Source organism: Chiloscyllium plagiosum, unplaced genomic scaffold, assembly GCF_037043375.1.
Source record: "Chiloscyllium plagiosum isolate Xiang-an unplaced genomic scaffold, Cpla_swu_hap1 HiC_scaffold_7, whole genome shotgun sequence".
Lineage (NCBI taxonomy): Eukaryota > Metazoa > Chordata > Chondrichthyes > Orectolobiformes > Hemiscylliidae > Chiloscyllium > Chiloscyllium plagiosum.
Genome location: NW_028270145.1, coordinates 99,573,830 through 99,596,084, shown reverse-complemented (window position 1 = coordinate 99,596,084; position 22,255 = coordinate 99,573,830). Strand labels below are relative to the sequence as shown.

At 41.7% G+C, this 22,255-nt stretch overlaps 1 pseudogene; it reads left to right on the top strand.

The window, feature by feature from the left end:
- The window catches only part of LOC148149673 (uncharacterized), a 77,870-nt pseudogene extending 56,173 nt beyond the window's left edge, over window positions 1-21,697 (top strand).
- Window positions 21,698-22,255: the final 558 nt, after the last annotated feature.

Below are 22,255 nucleotides of genomic sequence, written 5' to 3'. Positions count from 1 at the left end.
GTGGAATGGCATTGTTTCCTAGCTTCATTATTTTTAAAAGTGGTTCAGTTCAGAATATCTTTCATGTAATCAACATTAGTATCTTGATAAAAAAAATCAGAACAACTGCAGCTGATCAAACTCAGAAATAAAACAGACATTGCTGGAAACATTCAGCAAAGTCTTGGCAGCATCAGTGGAGAGAAATTAAAGTTAAAATTTCAGGTACAGTGCCCTTTTTCAGAACTGGAAAACCACCTCACTAGTTTTTGAATTAACTGAACAGAGGCTCTATCTTGGCAACAAGTCCTCCTTTAAATGTCCATGTGCACAGTACATGAGCACTGATCAGCCAGCTAGGGGCCAGTCCTGAGGATGAGGAAACTCTGAATCTCTTAGTTATACCTGTCAGCCAGGGATCCTTGATTGGTGCGTACAAACAACCCCAAATCAAAGATCGCATAGTCAATGAGGCCCACCTAGTCCTCATTTCAATCACTCCAGTTTCAATGTGTTTTGAGATATCTTAATGTCATGAAAAATGTTTTAAGTTCTTTCATTCTTGTCACAAATGGTGAAACAATTTAACAAACTTTTTTAATTTATGTACAAATATGAATGAGGGACAAGAAAAGAGAATAAAGTTTTCAGAGATAAAGGTAAAGGTTACAATGATTTTGTTGATTTCAGTCCTAGGGGATGGAAACAATTCTTTAATGAGCCACTAATAAAAAACACATTCCTATAAATATTGCATTTCAAAAATGTAGGCATCTGGGCTATAACAATGAATAGCGCTGAAAATGTGTTGCTGGAAAAGCGCAGCAGGTCAGGCAGCATCCAGGGAACAGGAGAATCGACGTTTCGGGCATAAGCCCTTCTTCAGGAATTCACTGGGTTCAATGATGGACTCGCATTCTCAATGTTTACCTTTGCCTGAGGTGTGAAGACTTCAAGGTTAAACCACCACAAGTCATCTCTCTCTCTTTCTAATGAGAGAGCAGCCCTTGGGTCTGGTAGGACTGTGGGAACTGTTTTTTCTTTAATTAATTCATTAAAGCACAACTTCATTTACAATCATTTATTTAAGCTAATCCTGCTCCCTGCATATTGAAATATTGGGCAAAAGTGAGGACTGCAGATGCTGGAAACCAAAGTTTAGATCAGAGTGGTGCAAGAAAAGCACAGCAGGTCAGGCAGCATCTGAGGAGCAGGAAAATCGACGTTTCGAGCAAAAGCCCTTCATCAGGAATGGTGCTTTTCCAGCACCACTTTGATCTAAAAATATTGAAATATTAATTTGGAGATTCCGGTGTTGGACTGGGGTGTACCAAGTTAAAAATCACACAACACCAGGTTATAGTCCAACAGGTTTAATTGGAAGCACACTAGCTTTTGGAGCGTTGCTCCTTCATCAGCTGATAGTGGAGGGCTCGATCCTAACACACAGAATTTATAGCAAAAATATACAGTGTGATGTAACTGAAATTATACATTGAAAAATACCATGATTGTCTGTTAAGTCTTTCATCTGTTTGAATCATGGTATTCAAACAAATGAAAGACTTAACAGACAATCAATTTTTTCAATGTATAATTTCATTTACATCACACTGTAAATTTTTGCTATAAATTCTGTGTGTTAGGATCGAGCCCTCCACTGTCACCTGATGAAGGAGAGATGCTCCAAAAGCTACTGGGCTTCCAATTAAACCTGTTAGACTATAACCTGGTGTTGTGTGATTTTTAACTTTGTACATCCCAGTCCAACACTGGCAACTCCAAATCATGACCACTATCGACACCACTAACTGCTGGCTTAAAGTGGAGTGGATCTCCAAGAAGATCACACATATCGACACAGACATCAAGTTTCTACAGGAATGCAGGCAAGCAGGAAAGATCCCAAAAGGATTACGGATCACGAACCCACTTAGGTCAACCTACAACACAGGCTACGCAGAGAGACTGCCACCGCACCTCTCATAAACTCCTCAATCATCTCGTGCAGCAACTCTACAGCAGGCACCACAACCTTGAAATTCAGATGGAGTCCACATTCTCAGCCTGCACTCAGGATACAGCAGTACAATTACGCAACATTGTCAAACAGACAAAGTGACAAAACTACACCACGTACATGCAAACCAAGAACAAAAAACTGGAGAAACTGGACATTCTCACCAGTAATAGCAAAGCCCACTCTGGCACCACAGTAGACAACATTATCACTGTGGGGAAGTCTATTATCACCTTATCAGACCACACCCTTCGAAAGGAAGAGATGGAAGCCCAGAGCAGGGGTCTCAACTTTTGCCCCACCATCAAAATGGACCTGTTGGTTCTTGCAGCAGACACGGAGGAGTTCATCAGACGAATGAGACTCCGGGAATTCTTTCAAGGTGCCAGCAGTGATCCCAATGAGTCCATTGATGAACTGGAACAGTCACCACAGGGATCTGTAGAGGACCAACCAAAGAAGGTGTCAACTTGGACCCCACCGGAGGGCCACTGCCCTGGGCTTGACATGTATGCTCAAACTGTCAGGAAGTATATAAATGCCAGATTCATCAGCTGTACCCATAAGGTAGAGGAGAATCGACGTTTCGGGCATAAGCCCTTCTTCAGGAATCAGGCCTCATTCCTGAAGAAGGGCTTATGCCCGAAACGTCGATTCTCCTGTTCCCTGGATGCTGCCTGACCTGCTGCGCTTTTCCAGCAACACATTTCCAGCTCTGATCTCCAGCATCTGCAGACCTCACTTTCTCCCCACAAGGTAGAGCACCTGTTCACAACACAATGCCATCCAGGCTCTCAAAACCAATCACAACATTGTCATCAAACCAGCAGATAAAGGAGGAGCCATTGTCATTCTGAATAGAACAGATTACTGCAAGGAAGTGTACCGACAACTGAACAACCAGGAACACTACAGGCAACTACCAGCTGATCCGACCAAAGAACACGCCTGTGAATTAAACACATTGATCAGAACTTTGGATCCAGTCCTTCAGAGTTCCCTAAGTGCCCTCATCCCACGTACTTCTCGTGTAGGTGACTTTTACTGCCTTCAAAAGGTACACAAAACCAACACACCAGGAAGTCCCATCGTGTCGGGCAATGGGACCCTATGTGCGAATCTCTCCGGCTATGTTGAAGGCACCTTGAAACCTATTGTATAGGGGATCTCCAGCTTCTTTCGCGACACTACAGATTTCTTACAGAAACTCAGCACCCACGGACCAGTCAAACCGGGACATTCCTTGTCACAATGGACTTTTCCGCACTCAACACCAGCATCCCCCACAATTATGGCATCGCGGCAACAGCCTCAGTACTCAACAACTGCCAATCTCCAAACACCATCCTACAACTCATCCGCTTTATCCTTGATCACAACGTCTTCATCTTTGACAACCAGTTCTTCATCCAGACACACAGAACAGCCACGGGGACCAAATTTGCACCCCAATATGCCAACATTTTTATGCACAGGTTCGAACAAGACTTCTTCTCTACGCAGGATCTCCAACCAACATTATACACCAGGTACATTGACGACATTTTCTTCCTCTGGACCCATGGCAAGGAGTCACTGATAAAACTACACAGTGACATCAACAAGTTTCATCCCACCATCAAACTCACCATGGACTACTCTCGACTGTCTGTCTCATTCTTGGACACATGTGTCTCCATCAAGGACAGACACCTCAGCACCACACTCTACCGCAAACCCACAGACAACCTCACAATGCTACAGTTCTCCAGCTTCCATCCAAAACATATTAAAACAGCCATTCCCTATGGACAAGCCCTATGCATACACCAGATCTGCTCAGATGAGGAGGGACGTGACGGGCACCTGGAAGTACTCAGGGATGCCCTCACAAGAACAGGGTACGATGCCCAACTCATCGACTGCCAGTTCCGACGTGCCACAACAAGGAACTGTAATGACTTCCTCAGGAGACAGACACGTACTGCAACCGACAGGGTATCCTTCGTTGTTCAGTAGTTCCCAGGAGCTGAAAAACTACAAGATGTTCTTCATGACCTGCAACACATTATCAATGAGGATGAGCACCTCACCAAGACCTTTCCCACACCTCCACCACTTGCCTTTAAACAACCGCCAAACCTCAAACAGATCATTATTCTTAGCAAGCTGCCCGGCTCTCAGGACAACTCCATACAACCCTGTCATGGTAGGCACTGCAAGACGTGTCAGGGTGTGGACATAGATACCACCATTACGCGTGGGGACACCTCCCACCTTGTACATGGCAAGTACTCATGTAACTCAGCCAACATTGTCTATCTTATACGTTGCAGACAAGGATGCCCAGAGGCATGGTACATTGGGGAAACCGAGCAAAGGCTACGACAACGGATGAATGGGCACCGCACAACAATCAACAGACAGGAGGGTTCCCTCCCAGTTGGGGAACACTTCAGTGGTCCAGGACATTCAGCCTCGGACCTTCGGGTGACCATCCTCCAAGGTGGACTTCGGGACAGACAGCAGCGAAACATGACCGAGCAGAGGCTGTTAGCTAAGTTTGGTACCCATAGGGAGGGCCTCAACCGGGACCTTGGGTTCATGTCACATTACAGGTGACCACCATTGCACTATATACACACACAGACACTCCTACACACACACACACAGGCACTCCTATACGCACATACACACGGACACACATGTACACACACGCGCACACAGACACCACACACACCCTTCCAAACATACACACTCCCACACTCACACATGCACCCCCTCACAGACTTAAGACACTCTACACTCACTGCACACACACATATACTTTCTCACACTCACAACCCCCAACCCAGACAGACAAAGACCCACATGCACACATATATTTTGTGGGGTGAATTTGTACTTGCAGGGGTACATTGTACTTTACTCAAAAAATGCATGAATTCATGTAAAACTCCGTTATCTCACTTTTTAGATTAGAATCAATCTAAACACCATGGCCTAGACAGAGAACACAGGGGGCCAACACCTTCAACATATTGTCTAGCTATCACCATTGTTAACAGCTAACCCGAGAATGCAACTTATTAAAAAAAGGTTTTGTGATTTACACATGAAAGAAGTGAAACTATCATCATATTCAAACAGTTGAAAGATTTAACAGGCAATCAATTGTTCAATGTATAATTTCAGTTACATCACACTGTAAATTTTTGCTATGAATTCTGTGTGGTATGATTGAGTCCTCCACTATCAGCTGATGAAGGAGCAACGCTCCAAAAGCTAGTGTGCTTCCAATTAAACCTGTTGGACTGCTGTTGTGTGATTTTTACGTATTGAAATATTGGCCTGGAGTATCTGGCTTTGGTTGTCTTCATATACATCTTATCTTAGATTGTTAGCTCATTTTTGCTCAGAAGATTGTTCAACTCTTTATGTACTGAAACACTCCTTTATTTACATCTGTACATAACATTTGTCAAATACAGTTCATTAGTACAATGTCTCAGACCCCTTTCTTCACATGCTCATTCTGGTTTGGTTTCTTCTCTCTTATTGATGTCAAACCATATGCTCAAATTCATCATCATGACTTACATGAGGCTGATTATAACTACATCTTCCATGACCTCAGGGCTAAAGTGCTTTACAGCCAATTAAGTGCTTTGGAAGTGTATTTACTCTTGTAATATTATTGCAGCCAATTAGTAAACAGCAAGAATGACCACACTGTAATGTGATAATGACTGGATGCTCTGTTTTTATTGATGCTGATGAAGGTTAAACTACCCTCCAGGACACAAAGAAAATACCTATTCTTTCTCGTTCATTAATTTCATGTGATTTTTTAATGTTGATTTGAGCGGGCAAAGAAAAGAGTTGATACAATATCTCATCCAAAAGGCGATCATTCTGACAATGTGGCTTTCTCTCATAACTCCATTATTGTAAAAGCAACTACCAATGATATTCTGGGGAACCCACCCTTTAACTTTACTTTGTTCTCAGTCAGCACCAAGGATTTACATACAGAGGTTGCAGATAGCTGAGAGTGTGAACTCACGTTGAAAGCCTAAGGCTGTGCTGCATGATGGTGGTAATGTGGCTCAGTGGTTAGCCATACTGCCTCCCAGTACCAGGAACCTGAGTTCAATTTCACCCACAGGTGACTGTGTGGAGTTTGTACATCCTTCCTGTTCAGGTTTTCTCTGGGTGCTCAGGTTTCATCCAACAGTCCATAGATGTTAAGGTTAAGTGGATTGGCCGTGCTGAATTTCCTGTAGTAGCTTGGGATATGCAGGCTAGATAGATTAGCCATGGGATATTCTGGATTGTAGGAGTGAGGTGGGTTTGGGTGAGATGCGTTTTTGGAGAGCAGGGTGGACTTGATAGTTCGAATGGCCTGCTTCCACATTGCAGGGATTCTATGATACATGGAGCACTGCCCTACTTATTAAAAATTACTGAAGGCTGACCAAAATTTAAAGTGCAACTATTTAACACAGCTAACATTGGGCAATAAAAGACAAACATATATTTTACTTATTCTTTCAAGATGTTAAAAATTAAAATAGTTTACTTCCTCTAAGCATTAATGTTATAGGCTAGTAAATTTAATTTATTATTGTTTTGATTTCAAAGCAGCAATGCGTTTCGAATGGTGAATGTTGTGGTCCCTATACATCTGAAAATCTGAAGCATGTTCAAACTTGTCGTCTCATCTATTTGGTGGCTCACACAGGCGTTACCCTCAAAACCAAGCCATTTAATGATAAATACAGGTCTCTTGTATGATTTTAAAATTGGGATGTTTGGCAGCACTCAATAATGGCTTTCAATTTCCAATTTGCTTTGGGAAGGGAATCAAACACAGTGCTCTGTGTCAAAAATTTTCATTTTTGTTTCCATTTTTGGGGCATGCCACTGGATGTGGTTGGAAGCTTGTCTTCATTGAAAAATAATTCCGGATTGAACTCAGAACAATGAGCTGCCCAGAATCTTGTTCATTCTTAAAAGCAAACATAACATTAATGAACTTTCTCCCGTGTCCTTGATCATTGCTGACACAAAACTAAAATGTTCAGATTGTTCTCATACTGGCAGAACTAGAAAATAGCTGCAGCCAATTTCTGACAACTGGGAGCCTTATTGCACACAAATTGCAAAAATCCCCTCCCCCATCTGCCATTACTTTTTATCAAGTCAGGAGAGAAGCACAGAGCTCCCAAAGAGTTGAATTTTATTGCAATATTGGTATGGTAATAAAGAGATGGGACATCATTTTTGATCTCATTTGGCAATCTGATGGTCTAGTCTACACTCTTTCAATTCTTCAAATTGCTACTTTCATTATGCCGTTTAGTTAATATGGGCATTTTAAGTTTGTATTCCTGATTTAAATTTTACAGTAAATAGTGGTTAATTGATTTTGTACAATGATGAGTATTGTAATTAAGAAACAGCTTGACAGAGATTTTGAATCACCACCTCTGCTTTTTCATCAGTGATTTTTGCTGCTGATATTCAGTATGATGCTAAATGTCATAGAGGACTATACAACACAGAAAAATGCCCTTCAGCCCATCAAGTCTGTGTTGATCACAAACAAGCACCTTATTATTCTAAGTATTGATCGTCTCCCAATGATCAGAACGTATCTTTAATAATTCATTGACCAATTTTTCTCAATTACCGATCTCTTACAATAATGAACAGATGATGGAGTACTTGCTTTGTTAGTATAAAAGCCTCAGAACATGATGGAGTGGCACAATGTGTGTTATAAGCCAAAACTTATATATTTCTGTGCCTTGCTATGTCTCTTTAAAGTTTACCTCAGAATTTGAACATGGCAATGTGACCAAAATGGTCATTCAGGGATTTTAAAAGTGGTTCAGTCAATAGCCTTACTCGATCTGAACCGAAGGACTCCTTAGTAGATCCAAATTTTGAACATTTTAGGCCAAACTTGACTACTTGCAGAAAATGGTTTGAGTGATGGACACAGTCAGAAGCTATATTCAGTTTTCAAGAACATTCAAAGTTATGGATTTTCTTTTTATCCAGTGATTCAGAAAATGACATGAGTAATTTGAGCAATTTGAAATGTCTCAGTTTAAATAAACCAAAGGAGAATTAGGCTACATTTCAAGAAAGAGTAGAGCTTTTATTTTACTTTAATCGATCATTTTGAATTCAAATACATTCACCTACACCATTGTTTTTCAGTCTAAGTGGTTGTGGCCAGAAATATGGCATAAATTCAAAGAATTTGATATAGTTATTGACTAGACTTGAGGAGCGAACGTATTATAAGCAGTTTTGCATAGTTTTGGTGTAACATTAACACAGCAGTCTCTGGAAATTATCATGTACTCTATAGCTCATGGAGTAAATTGAATGAAATGCGATAGATGAGGCATTCCAAAAGCACAAGACTCACAGGAAATTGTGGCTGGATTAGAGTGGTGCTGGAAAAGCACAGCAGGTCAGGCAGCATCCGAAGAATAGGAAAATCAACATTTTGGGCAAAAGCCCTTCATCAGGATATTATGGCTAAACAGCTCTGGCATAGAGGCTTGCTTGCTTAGCGCCGAACTTTGTGTGATATCCTTTTACAGCTCTACTCTCAATTCTGATCACCCTCCCATCTCACTCAAACTCTGCACAATTGATTCTTCAGATGTTTCAATTTATACGAAAGATGTTGTTAAACTTTAAAGTGTTCAGAAAAGATTTATAAGGATGTTGCCAGGATTGGAGGGTTTGAGCTATAGGGAGAGTCTGAATAGGCTGGGGCTGTATTCCCTGGAGTATTGGAGGCTGAGGTGTGACCTCATAGAGATTTTTAATATCATGAGGGGCAGGGATAGGGTGAATAGTCAAAGTTTATTCCCCAGAGTAGGGGAATCCAAAACTAGAGAGCATAGTTTTAAGGTGAGATAATAAAGATTTAAAAGGGATCTAACAGGCAACATTTTTATGCAGAGATTGGTGTGTGAATGGAATGAACTGCCAGAGGAAGTGGTGGAGGCTGGTACAATTGCGGCATTTAAAAGACATCTGGATGGGTATATGAATGGGGCGGGGAGTTAGAGAGATATGGGCCAAATGCTGGCAAATGGGACTAGATTAATTTGGGATATCTGGTCAGCATGGACAAGTTGGAACGAAGGATCTGTTTCCATGCTGTATAGCTCTATGACTGTAAATGGAGAACATCTAAGATTAGAAGTGAAGAATATTCCACCAGTCGATTCTTTTTTTCACCATTTATCATTCTTCAATCCATGACAATGACCTAATTCAGATCAGTGCACCAGTAAATCATGCAGAAAGATTCATTTTGATCAATATTTCTGCTGACAGTAATCACAAGAAATCTCACACACAGGTATCTTCTTTCCAATGGCTGGCACCTGCTGTGAAATCCAGAACACTATAACTTGTTCTCCAAGTTTCTATTTTCTAACTGTTTGTAAGAAAGTGCCTAAAAATTCTAGTCACTGAGCAGCAGCTTGCCCCGATGACACGTGCAGTTAGAATAGGCATCACGACATGTCGAGAATTATCACTTTCTGCTTCTCCTTCAAAACACTGTGAGGGCATCAAGATCCTGGAATGCGAACATGTTCATTGTATTCTATCTATTATCATGAACACATGATAATTCTTTCTTTAGAAGATTACGCTGGGAAATCCTATTGAACTACTCCCAGTAAATCAAAGGATGTGCAAGTGTACAACACCATTGTTCACATGCTTTGTACAAGTTACTATGCTTTTCCTAAATTCATCTGTATATTAAAGGCCACAGATCTAATCTCTTAAATCATTTACAGCCATGGTACATCCAGACATCAATTATAGTGCAGCCAAATCTATATGATAGCAGTTATAGCTCTAACAGGCAGATTGCCCTGGAAATGAAGCCTCACTACTCAATGAGCTATACCTACTGTGTGGTTGTTTCTTTATTTGCATTACTATCCAGAATAAAAGGAATGTCCACTGGGCTTCAGTAATTAACTAATAAATAGCCCATTTAATAGAAGCAAGCTTAATCTTGCAACAAGTGGTAAAATTGGGTAAATTAACTAAATTATGCAGAATTGAAATATATTGATCCCAAACACACATTCACAGTGGTGTTCTCTGGTGATCAGAACTGTAAACAAAACTCCAGCTGTGATCTTACCAGTGTATTTTATTGTTCCAGCATTACAACCCATTGAGGTGTTTTTGTACTCGGCACCTCATCCAATGAAGGAAAACATCCCACATGCCTTCTTTACCATCTTCTCTATTGGTGCTGCCATCTTCAGGAGCATGTGGACATGCTGTCCAAAATAATTCACTTCCTCTATCTCTTCATAACCTATCATTTACTGTGTGTTCGGGCTGCCTTTGACTGAGCAGTACAAAATGGCCAATGGCTGCCCATGGCTAATGCAGCGGGACATGACTGACAGTAGTTAAAGAGCTTGGGAAGATATTTGCTTAAGACTTCACAAGTAGAACAACAGTAGCTGTGTAGAATCAAAGTCAGCTGCAGTTGTTGACACTTAAGACAGAGATAAGAACATTTCACACTGATCTCTCTTGAAATATTTAATCAATTTGTTCATAACTTATCAGCTAAAGAATTCTAACATTAAGTGCAACCAACATAACTTTGGTTAAACTGATATTAAAGTGATTCATAAAAATCAACATCCTTTTGTATTCTCTGCAATGAGCTTAATAAGGAATTTAAAAGATCCTTAAGTGATAGGCAAATATTCAATTAATTGGCACTAAACATGGTGCAGCTGGCAAATGCTTGGAAAAGAATTTACATGAAGTTAAAAATCACACAACACCAGGTTATGGTCCAACAAGTTTAACTGGAAGCATTAGCTTCCAATTAAACCTGTTGGACTATAACCTGGTGTTGTGTGATTTTTAACTTTGTACACAGTCCAACACCGGCATCTCCGAATCAATTTACTTAAAAACTGTGGTAAGCAAGGTACTGGAAAGGATTCTGAGAGATAGGATTTATGACCATAGAGAAAAACATTGTTTGATTAAAGATAGTCAGCATAGCTTTGTGAGGGGCAGGCCATGCCTTAGAAGCCTTCTTGAGTTCTTTGAGGATGTGATGAGACAGGTTGACAAAGGTCAAGCAGTGGATGTGGGTGTATCTGGATTTCAGTAAGGCATTTGATAAGGTTCCACATGGTAGGCTCATTCAGAAAGTATGCGATACTGGGAAATTTGGCTGTCTGGATACAGAATTGGCTGGCTGAAAGAAGACAGCAAGTGGTAGTGGATAGAAAGTATTCTGCCTTGAGGTCAGTGACCAGTGGTGTCCCTCAGGGATCTGTTCTTGGGTCTCAGCTTTTTGTAGATTTTATAAATGACTTGGATGAAGAAGTGGAAGGGTAGGTTAGTAAGTTTGCCGATGACACAAAGATTGGTGGTGTTGTAGATAGTGTCGAGGACTGTTGCAGGCTATAGCAAGACATTGACAGAATGCAGAGCTGGGCTGTGAAGTGACAAATGGAGTTCAACCTGGATAAATGCGAAGTGATTCATTTTGGAAGGTTGAATTTAATGCTGAAAATAGGGTTAAAGACAGGATTCTTGGCAGTGTGGAAGAACAGTGGGAGCTTGGGTTCCAGGTATATAGATCCCTCAAAGTTGCCACCCAAGTTGATAGGGTTGTTCAGAAGCCGGATAGTGTTTTGGCTTTCATTAACAGGGGGATGGAGTTTAAGAGCCGCAATGTTTTGCTGCAGCTCTATAAAACCATGATTAGGCCAGACTTGGAGTGTCCAGTTTTGATCACCTCATTATAGGAAGGATGTAGAAGCTTTAGAGAGGACGCAGAAGAGATTTACTAGGACGCTGCCTGGATTGGAGGGCATGTCTTATGGAGAGAGGATGAGTGAACTAGGGCTTTTCACGCTGGAGAGAAGAAGGAAGGAGGTGACTTGATACAGGTATACAAGGTAATGAGAGGCAGAGATAGAGTAGATAGCCAGAAACTTTTCCCCAGGGCAGAAGTGGCGTCATGAGGGGTCATCATTTTACGGTGATTGGAGGAATGTATAGGGAAAATGTCAGAAGTAGGTTCTTTATGCAGAAAGTGGTGAGTGCATGGAATACACTGCCAGGTGTTGAAGTAGAGTCAGGGACATTAAAGACATTTAAGCGACTGCTGGACAAGCACATGGATGGCAGTAAACTGAGAGATATGTGGGTTAGGCTGTTCTGAGATGGGGATAAATGCTTAGCACAACATTGTGGGCCAAAAAGCCTGTACTCTTCTATGCTCTACGTTCTACAAAAACGGACTATACATTGAAATTGATCAGCGCAGCAGTACTTCCTTCAGGTTATAAAAAACTGTACCAAAGATCTCCAATTACAAAGCTTTGAGCTTGGGCTGTATAAAATAAGCTAATTCAAAATTGTTTTTTGGACCTGTCTGCTGTGAAGATCTGAAGCTGAACCTATCACTGGGCTCAGACTCTCATTAAAAGCTCTGAGATCTAACACTGTGTAATCCTTCCCTCCCCCAAACGTAAAACCTCTTTTCAGACGAAATTCCATTTGCCACTTTTCCGCTCACTCCACCATACCACAAACATCTTGCTGCAGTTGACAACTGATCTCTTCACTATCAACTTCCCAGACAATTTTCTTCGTGTCGGCTGCAAATTTCCCAATTATGCCTCCCATATTTAACTTTAAACCATAAATATAAACCGTAATCAACAAGGGACTCAACTCTGAACTCTGTGGAACATCGTTGGAAACCATTTTGTTTTCTATCACTGAAACAATTTTGGATCTAACTCATCACGTTGCCATGTCTGAGAGGTTTTAATCATTCTTAATTTTCTGCCATGTTGGACTTGTCAAATCCTTTCCTAATATCCATGTAGACAATATCCACTACACTATCTGCATCAATCCTCATTATTACTACCTCAAAAAATTATTTAGACATGACCTTTCTTGAACAAAACCATGTTGACTAACTTTGATTAATCCATTGTTCCCCTACGAACAGCTAATCCCATCTTTCAATATTGATTCCAATATTTTGACCACTACCGAGCTCAGTCTGATCAACCTATAATTATCTGGACAATCCCTCAGACCCTTTTTGAATAATGTTACAATGAATGCTGACCTCCAACCTTATGGCTATCTAATGAGAATTAGAAAATGATCCTCAGGGCATCCATTATTTTCTTTTGGTTTTCCTTTCAACCTTTAAGTGACTATTTGTTCAGCCCTTGCAACTTATCCATCTTCAAAGAGGTCAGTCCCTTTGGTACTACCCTTCTATTCATTCCTATTTAATCTAAAATGTCACATCCCTCCCCTAAGACTTGAACGTCTTCATCATCTGTCTCATTTGTAAATTACCATGCAAATGTCTTATAGGCAAAACCCTTTCCTTCACCACTCCCTTGCTCTTAATATACTGATAAAACATATAAGAGATGAGAGAAGAACTAAGCCAATTATCACACTGAGTCTGCTCCATTTGTTCATGGCTGATACGTTTCTTAACGCTATTCTCCTGCCGTCTTCTCGCAATTCTTTACTCCCTTACTAATCAAGAACCAATCGATCTCTGTCTTAAATGCACTCAATGACATGGCCTCCACAGCCCTCTGCAGCATTGAGTTTGACAGATTAATCACACTCTGGCTGAAGAAATTCATCCTCATCACAGTTCGAAAGCATGGTCACTTCACTCTGAAGTTACACCTACACATTTTAGTGCCTCCTAGTATTGGAAACATATTCTCCATGTCCATTCTAACCAGGCCTCTCAGTATTCTGTAAGTTTCAATCAAATCCCCCCCTCATCCTTCTAAACTCAATTTACAGACCCAGCCTCTTCAGCTGCTCCCCAAGTGACAAGCCTTTCATTCCAGGGATCAATTTTATAAACCTCCTCTGGATCCCCTCCAAAGTTAACATATCCATCCTTAGAAGAGGTTGAAAACTGCTCACAATATTCCAAATGCGGTTTGACCAGACCCTTATCTAGCCTCTGCAACACAATGTCTGTTATTGTTTTATAGCCACGTTGAAATGCTTGCCAACATTGTTTTTGCCTTCATAACTGCCAACTGTTAACCTTCAGAGAATCCTGAACTAGGACTCCCGAAACCATTTGCACTTCAGATTTCCAAAACCTTTCCCTGTTAGAAAATATTCTGCATCTCTATTCTTCTGACTAAAATGTATAACTTCACACTTTGCCACATTGTAATCCATCTGCAATTTCTTTACCCAATCATCTAGCATGCCAAAATCCCTCTGCAGCCTTCCAGTTTCCACAACACTACCTGTACCTCCAACTATCTTTGAGTCATTTGCAAACTTAGCAACAATGCCCTCAGTTCCTTCGCCCAGATTGTTAATGTGTATTGTGAATAGTTTTGGTTCCAGTACTGACACGCGTGGAACTCCACTGATCACTAGCTGCCATCATGAAAAAGACTCCTTTATCCCTGCTCTCTACCTTCAGTCAGCAAATCCTCTATCCATGCCAATACCTGACCTCTAACACCATGGGCTCTTTTCTTACAAAGCAGCCTCCTGTGCAGTATCTTCCAAAGGCCTTCAGGAGTCCAATTCCACTGGGTATCATGTGTCAAACTTGCTCATTACCATCCACTGGTTCTCCTTAGTCTAACTTCCAGACAATTCCTTTGGAATCTACTATACTGAGGATTCTACTGTGATGTCCGTGTACAACTCCCTATGCTGCAGAGATGGTTGTCTGATCATTGAAAAATCCAAACCCTTGTGGTAATATACATAGCTTTCAAAACTGCCAATTTTCAACAACGCAGAAATCTGATGCCCGATCTCCTACACTGGATTCTGAGGCACATGTTCCACTATTCAATTCTCCTAGTGATACATGGGACTGGGACTAATGCTGAGGTTACTACTTTAAAGGAAAAAGTGAGGACTGCAGATGCTGAAGATCAGAAAAGTGTGGCACTGGAAAAGCACAGCAGGTCAGGCAGCATTCAAGGAGTAGGAGAATCGACAGTTTATGCATAAGCCCTTCAACAGGAATGTGGGGTGGGAAGAAGATGGCTGACATGAATAGGAGGGGGGGTGGGGCTGGGGGGAAGGTAGTTGGGAAGGTGATAGGTAGATGCAGGTGGGGGAGTGAGCGTGACAGTTCGAACTAGAGGATGGAGGGGATAGGTCGGATGGAAATGGACAGGTGGGACATTTCAAGAGGGTGGTGCCAAGTTGGAGATTGGATATGGGATGAGGTGGGGGCAAGGGTCGATGAGGAAACTGGTGAAATCAACGTTGATGCTGTGTGGTTGGAGGATCCCAAGGCGGAAGATGAGGCATTTTCCTCCAAGCATCGGGTGGCCGGGATTTGGTGGTGGAGGAGGCCCAGGACTTGCATGTTCTTGGGGGAGTGGGAGGGGGAGTTGAAGTGGTCAGCCACAAGGCGGAGGGGCTGTTTGGTGCGTGTGTCCCAGTGATGTTCTCTGAAACATTCCGCGAGTTGGCATCTGTCTCCCCAATGTGGAGGAGACCACATCGAGAACAACAGACACAGTAGATGAAGTTTTTGGATTTGCAGGAAAATCTCTGCCAAATGTGGAAGGATTCTTTGGGGCCTTAGATGGAGCTGAGTGGGAAGGGTACGTCCCTCCCACTCCACCAAGGACATGCAAGTCCTGGGCCTCCTCCAATGCCAAATCCTAGACACATAACGCCCAGAGGAAGAACATTTCATTTTCCACCTTGGGACCCTCCAACCAAACAGCATCAATGTCAATTTCACCAGTTTCCTCATCTCCCTTCCACCCACCTCATCCAGATCCAACCCTCCAACTCGGCACTGCCTTCTTGAACTTTCCCACCTGCCCAGCTTCCTTCCCACATTTCCGCTCACCCTCTACTCTGACCTATCACCATCAACCCCCCCATCTGCATCTACCTATCGCCTTCCCAGCTACCTTTCCTCCAGCCCCAGCCCCTTCCCATTAATCGCTCAGACTCCTTCCCCTCGCCCCCACCATTCCTGATGAAGGGCTTATGCCTGAAATGTTGATTCTCTTGCTCCTTGGATGCTGCCTGACCTGCTGTGCTTTTCCAGTATCACATTTTTCAACTCTTACAACCTTAAAGGTTAGATTAGATTACTTACAGTGTGGAAACAGGCCCTTCGGCCCAACAAGTCCACACCGACCCGCCGAAGCGCAACCCACCCATACCCCTACATTTACCCCTTACCTAACACTACGGACAATTTAGCATGGCCAATTCACCTAACGTGCACATTTTTGGACTGTGGGAGGAAACCGGAGCACCCGGAGGAAACCCACGCAGACACGGGGAGAATGTGCAAACTCCACACAGTCAATCGCCTGAGGCGGGAATTGAACCCGGGTCTCTAGTGCTGTGAGGCAGCAGTGCTAACCACTGTGCCACCATGCCGCCCCAGGAAGGTCTTGCCTTTCAATCTTCTATCTTGCCATGCAAAATGTGCTTTCAGAACCTAATCCCTGGTCCTACATAAGTAATTGATACCAACATACACCACAACCTCTGCCTGGTCACGCTACCCAAAAAGAAAATCTAGCTGCTCTGGAACATTATTTACTCAGGCACCACAGAGGCAACATATGATCCTGAAGTCTTGTTGATAGACATAGAAACAGCTGTCTGATCCCCTGACTGTGGGTTGCCCTATCACTGTTGCTATAGCACACATCTTCCTCCCTGCATGCATAGCTGAACTGCCTCTTGCTGCACCATTCTGAGGAATCATCACTCTCATTAGTATTGAGAATGGAATAGATTGTCTGGTGGTTGCCCATTCCCTTGTGCCTGTACATTTACAACCAGTGGTGTAACTACCTCCATAAACTTGCTATTCATATAGCCCCATGGAAGTACATTATTGACTCAAGCCACTGGAGAAGGTCTGAGACTTAGAGCTCAATCTTCTGCAGCCGGTGACACTTTCTGCAAGTGTGTTCATCTGAGCTACACAACGTGCCCATGATTTCACATGTCCCACAGGATGTGCACTGTACTCAGCTGAACTGAGCTGAAGAAAGAAAGATTAATGAAGATAAATATAGCTCCTTCACAATCAGTAACAGGGAAAGTTATAATCAGGAAAAAAAGTGATGGCAGACCAATTAAATGCATATTTTGATCTGTCTTCACAAAGAAGAATGTGAATAATGTTGTGGAATACAGGTTCTAGTGAGAGATTAAACAACTGATGTAAACTTAGTATTTGTGGGAAAATGGTGAGAGTGAAGGCCGATTACTCTCCAGGGCCCATTAGTCCACCTCCCAGAGTACTTAAAGAAATGGCCCTAGAAGTAATGGATAGAGTGGTGGTCATCTTTCAAGATTCTTAGACTATGGAACAGTTCCTATGGATTGAAGGGCATCTAATGTGACTCCGTTATTTAAAAAAGAAAGTGGAGAGAGAACAGGGAATTATAGAAAAGGTCTGATTATGAAAGAAGGGAAAATGCTCTAGTCCATTATAAAATATTCGATTTGATTCAATTTGATTTATTATGGTCACATGTACTAAGACACAGTGAAAAGTGTTGTTTTGCATTCTCTACTGGAAAATCGTCAGATTTAATAGCAGAGCACAAAAAGGAAAATAGTGACAGAATCAAACAAAGTCAGAATGGATTTATGGAAGGGAAATCATGCTTGACAAATCTACTGGAATTGTTCAAGAATGTAATTTGTAAAGTTGATAAGGGGGTAACAACTGGATGTAGTTTATTGAAATTTTCAGAAACTTTCTGTAAGGTTCCACATAAGAGGTTATCATGTAAAATTAAAGCACATGGGATTGGGTGTAGTGCACTGACACAGAGAGAGAACTGGTGGCACATAGAGAACAAGGAGTATGAGTATAAACCTAATTTTCCAAGGGTACCACAGCAGTCAGTGCTTGGATGCCAACAATTCACAAGATGTATTAATGATTTAGATGAGGGAAGCTGGGTGGCTGGCTAAACTGTGCAGAGATGCTTCAGTGTGATCTGTATAAATTGAGTGACTGGGTAAATGCAAGACCAAAGAAGTGTAATGTGGATAAATGTGAGGTTATCCACTTTGGGAGCGAAATCAGAAAAGTAGATTATTATCTAAATGGCGATAGATTAAGACAGGAGGAGATGCGACGAGACCTGGACAACCTTGTACACCAGTCGCTGAAAGTAAGCAGGTAGGTGCAGCAGATGGTGGAGACAGCAAATGGATTGTTAGAGGATTTGAGGGGATTTGAACACAGGAGCAGGGATGTCCTGCTGCAGTTGTGCAGGGTCTTGGTGAGACCACACTTGGACAATCGCATGCAGTTTTGGTCTGTTTTTCTAAGGAAGGATGTGGTGGCTAGGAAGGGAGCACAACAAAAGTTTACCACACTGTTTTCTAAAATAGAAGAACTGATATACAAAGATAAACTGAATCAATTAGGATTATAATCACTGGAGTTGAGACGGATGAGTGTGTTCTCACTGAAACTTACAAAATTCTAATAGGATTCAATAGGATAAATGTTCCAGTTACCAGTGGGTCCAGAAACAGAGATCACAAAGTAAGGATATGAGGTAGGCCATTTAGGACTTAGATGAGAAGAAAATTCTTCACCCAGAGAGTGGTGACTCTGTGGAATTCACTGCTGTAAAAAGTGGCTGAGGCCAAAATATTGAATATTTTCAAGAAATGGTTAGATATGGCTCTTAGGCCTAAATTGATCAAATCAAATGGAGTAAAAGCAGGAACAAGGTACGAAGTTGAATGATCAGACATGATCATTTCAAATGGCCAAGCAAGCTCAATGGACTGAATGGCCTTCTCCTACTCCTATGTTCTATTTCTCTGTACGCTGACCTGTCATTCAGTCACTTTGAAAAATATTTATTACAATCAGAATAATAGGAAATCTTACCAATACTCACTAATCAGCATCTTCCTTGTGCCAAAGTACAAGCTAATGAAAGAAGGCAGCTCTTAGTCAGACTCTGCTCATGTTATTTTCAGTCTCACGAACCATTCCCCTCTTACACTATACTCAAGCTCTTGGACTTCCCCCTGCCCTTTCAATGATGCTTACTGCTGTCACATGGTCCTCACTTCACCCATTCCTCTAGTGATGTTGGCAAGTTGCAGAATTAGATCTAACCTCTCTACATAATTCTGATGCGTTCATGACACTTTTGTTAAATTTGAATTTGCAGCATTAAACAAACAACAGTATAGCATAGGAACAGGCCCTTTGGCCCATCAAGCCTGTGTCATCAGATGACACCTTTCTCAACTAAAAACTTTTTAACTCTTCACGTTTCACATCCGTCTATTTCTTGCCTATTCCTGTATCCATCAAGAGGCCCCTTTAACATTCGTACTGTATCTGCTTCTACCACCTTCTCTGGCAGTGCTTTCTAGGCACTCTGTATAAAAATCTTCCCTCTCATATCTCCTTTAAACTTGCCCCATTTTATCTTAAACCAATGTCCCCTAGTAACTGACATTTCTAGCCTGGGGAAATAGACTATGACCATCCTTTCTCTCAATGTCCCTCATTACTTGGTACACTTTTACAGGTTGCCATTCAGCCTCCAAACCCAAGTGGAAACAAACTAAGTTTGTCTAATCTCTACACATAGCTAATACTTGCCAAACCAGGCAACATGCTGGTAAACCGTGTCTGCACCATCTTCAAAGCCTCCACATCCTTCTGGTAGTATGGCAACCAGAACTCTATGCAATATTCCCTATGTGACCAAACATATTGATTTTACCAATGATGTAGTTGCTGAAGGTGAAGGAGACAATTCAAGCCAATCTTTAATTTGAAGGGAAAAATACATACCTCAGTATACTTTATGCTGGAATAAAGTTAAAAGTCTGCTCACAAATATTGAAGATGTTGTACGTACAACTACATGGAAACCACCATCTGGAAGTGACAACTAACATTCAATGATTTAAGATATTACAAGGAAGAAATTGCCTCTTTGGGAGATGCAGGATTCTGCAAATATGCCTGTTTCCGCAGGGAAGGCATCCTCTATGGAAGAAATACAAGATTCTCCAGTCAAAACTGACTTATGTACGCCAGACCACTACAGAAATTGATGGGAGTATATTGCCTCATGGACAGAAGACATTAGAATCATATGACCTAATACCGGATTTTGCTCAAAGTCTCTTTAATAATGTCTATCATTTCAATATGATGCTTAATTACTAACATATAATAAACTATATCTTATTAATGACAATTTAGACAAGCAAATGGTTTTCCTCTAACACATTGAACCAAGCAGGCTGTGTAGTTTCCTAAACTTAAAGAATTTGAGTGGCTGCATCTTTTGTCCTGAGCAGCAGCTCATGCATTATAGTGATGTGACATGACCATACACCACAGCACAGAATCCCTGGTTAGGTATTAAAGTGTGGCTGTTTACTTATTTCAGGGGAATGTCATTCAGCAGTTTATTGGATGAAAGGAAGCAATACTCATCTGTTTTGGGAGGACTGAATACTTCTCTGTTTCAGGAGCTCATGATTGTTCATTTGTTGGGAAAGAGGGTTGGAGGTTGGGGGAGTCAGACTCACCTCTTTGGGTTGAGGGTGTGTGTATGGTACTCATCTGTTTAGGGGCAGGGAGAGGTGTTCACCTGACTTGTTTTTTGATAAATGCAGTTGGCTGGACTTTTTCCATGAATGAGGCAAAGTATAGCAGCATTATGTTGGCTTGTTATCACTGAATCAGAGAAATTTTACAGCTTAAATTGTGGCTTTTCTTATGTATATTGGCAAGGAAAGAGCATTTTAATTTAAGCCAGCTTTCCAGTTCTTGGTCCACTGCCCTGAAGATTACAGCAATCCAAATCCTACAATCCCTACAGTGTGGAAGCCATTCGGTCCATGGAGTCTACAAAAACCCTTCAAAAAGCATCCCACCCAGATCCATCCTCCTACCTTATTCCTGTAACCCAACATTTCCCATGGCTAGGCTAATCCACCTAGTCTGTACATCCTTGGACACTATGGGTGATTTAGCATGGCCAATCCACGTAACCTGCGTATCTTTGGACTGAGGGAGGAAACTGGAACACCCGGCAGAATCCCACACAGATACGGGGAGAACATGCAAACTCCACGCAAACATTACCTGAGGGTGGAATTGAACTCAGGTCCTGGCGCTATGAGAGCTAACCACTGAGCAACCAAGATGAATAAGTTTTTTTTTAACGTTATGAAGTCTTCTGCCTTGACCACCCTTTCAAGCAGTTAATTCTAAACCCTCATCATCACTTGCATGAGAACAATTTTCCTCCTCAAACCCTTCTACTAATTACTGTATGTAATCGAGCAATAGTCAATTTTTTTAAACTACTTTTTAAAGTTAAGTTTATGGGGTCGACTATTACATGAATACTATTTTTGAGGGGATGAAATTCATATCTGTCAAAATTCATATCGTATCATTAGCAGAAGCCCAAATCTCTGAACAAATGAAAAAAAAATGAATTATGGTAATTCTGAAAACCCAGAGCGGAACACAACAGCCAGCAGACTGGAAGACCGGGAGCGAAGCAGAGCAAACGGAAGACTGGAATGCTGGAGCAGGACATGACGGCTGGCACTCTGTTGATCTGTTATCTGTGAAGAACTAGAGTCGACCTTTATATGAGATATATGGAAGATTGCAGGTAATTTGGACAAAAATAGGGGGTCAGCTTTTAAATGAGATCGACTGTTACTTGAGTATATATGGTACTTCAATTGTTTGTTCATTGCTTGTGATATTTTGTTAAAGGAAGCAGATCCTTCTTATTCACTTTATTTTGGCTCCTCATTGTTTTATAAATTTCCTTTCTACTTTTGCCATCTCTGATCCAAAGAACACAACTCCAGCCTGTCCAAACTACCCTCAGTTAAAATTTTGCCAATACTGATAGAACCCCTTTGCAACATAGAAACATAGAAATAGGTGCAAGAGTAGGCCATTCAGTCCTTCCAGCCTGCATTACCATTCTCTCTGATCATGGCCAATCCTGTAGTCCCAGTGTCCCATTCCCATTTTCTCTTAATACACCTTGTTCCCTTTAGCAAGGGCCACATCCAGCTCTCTCTTGAATATATCTAACAAACTGGTCCCAATAGCTTCCTGTGGGAGTGAATTGCACAGATTCACAGCTCTCTGAGTGAATAAATTCTTCCTTA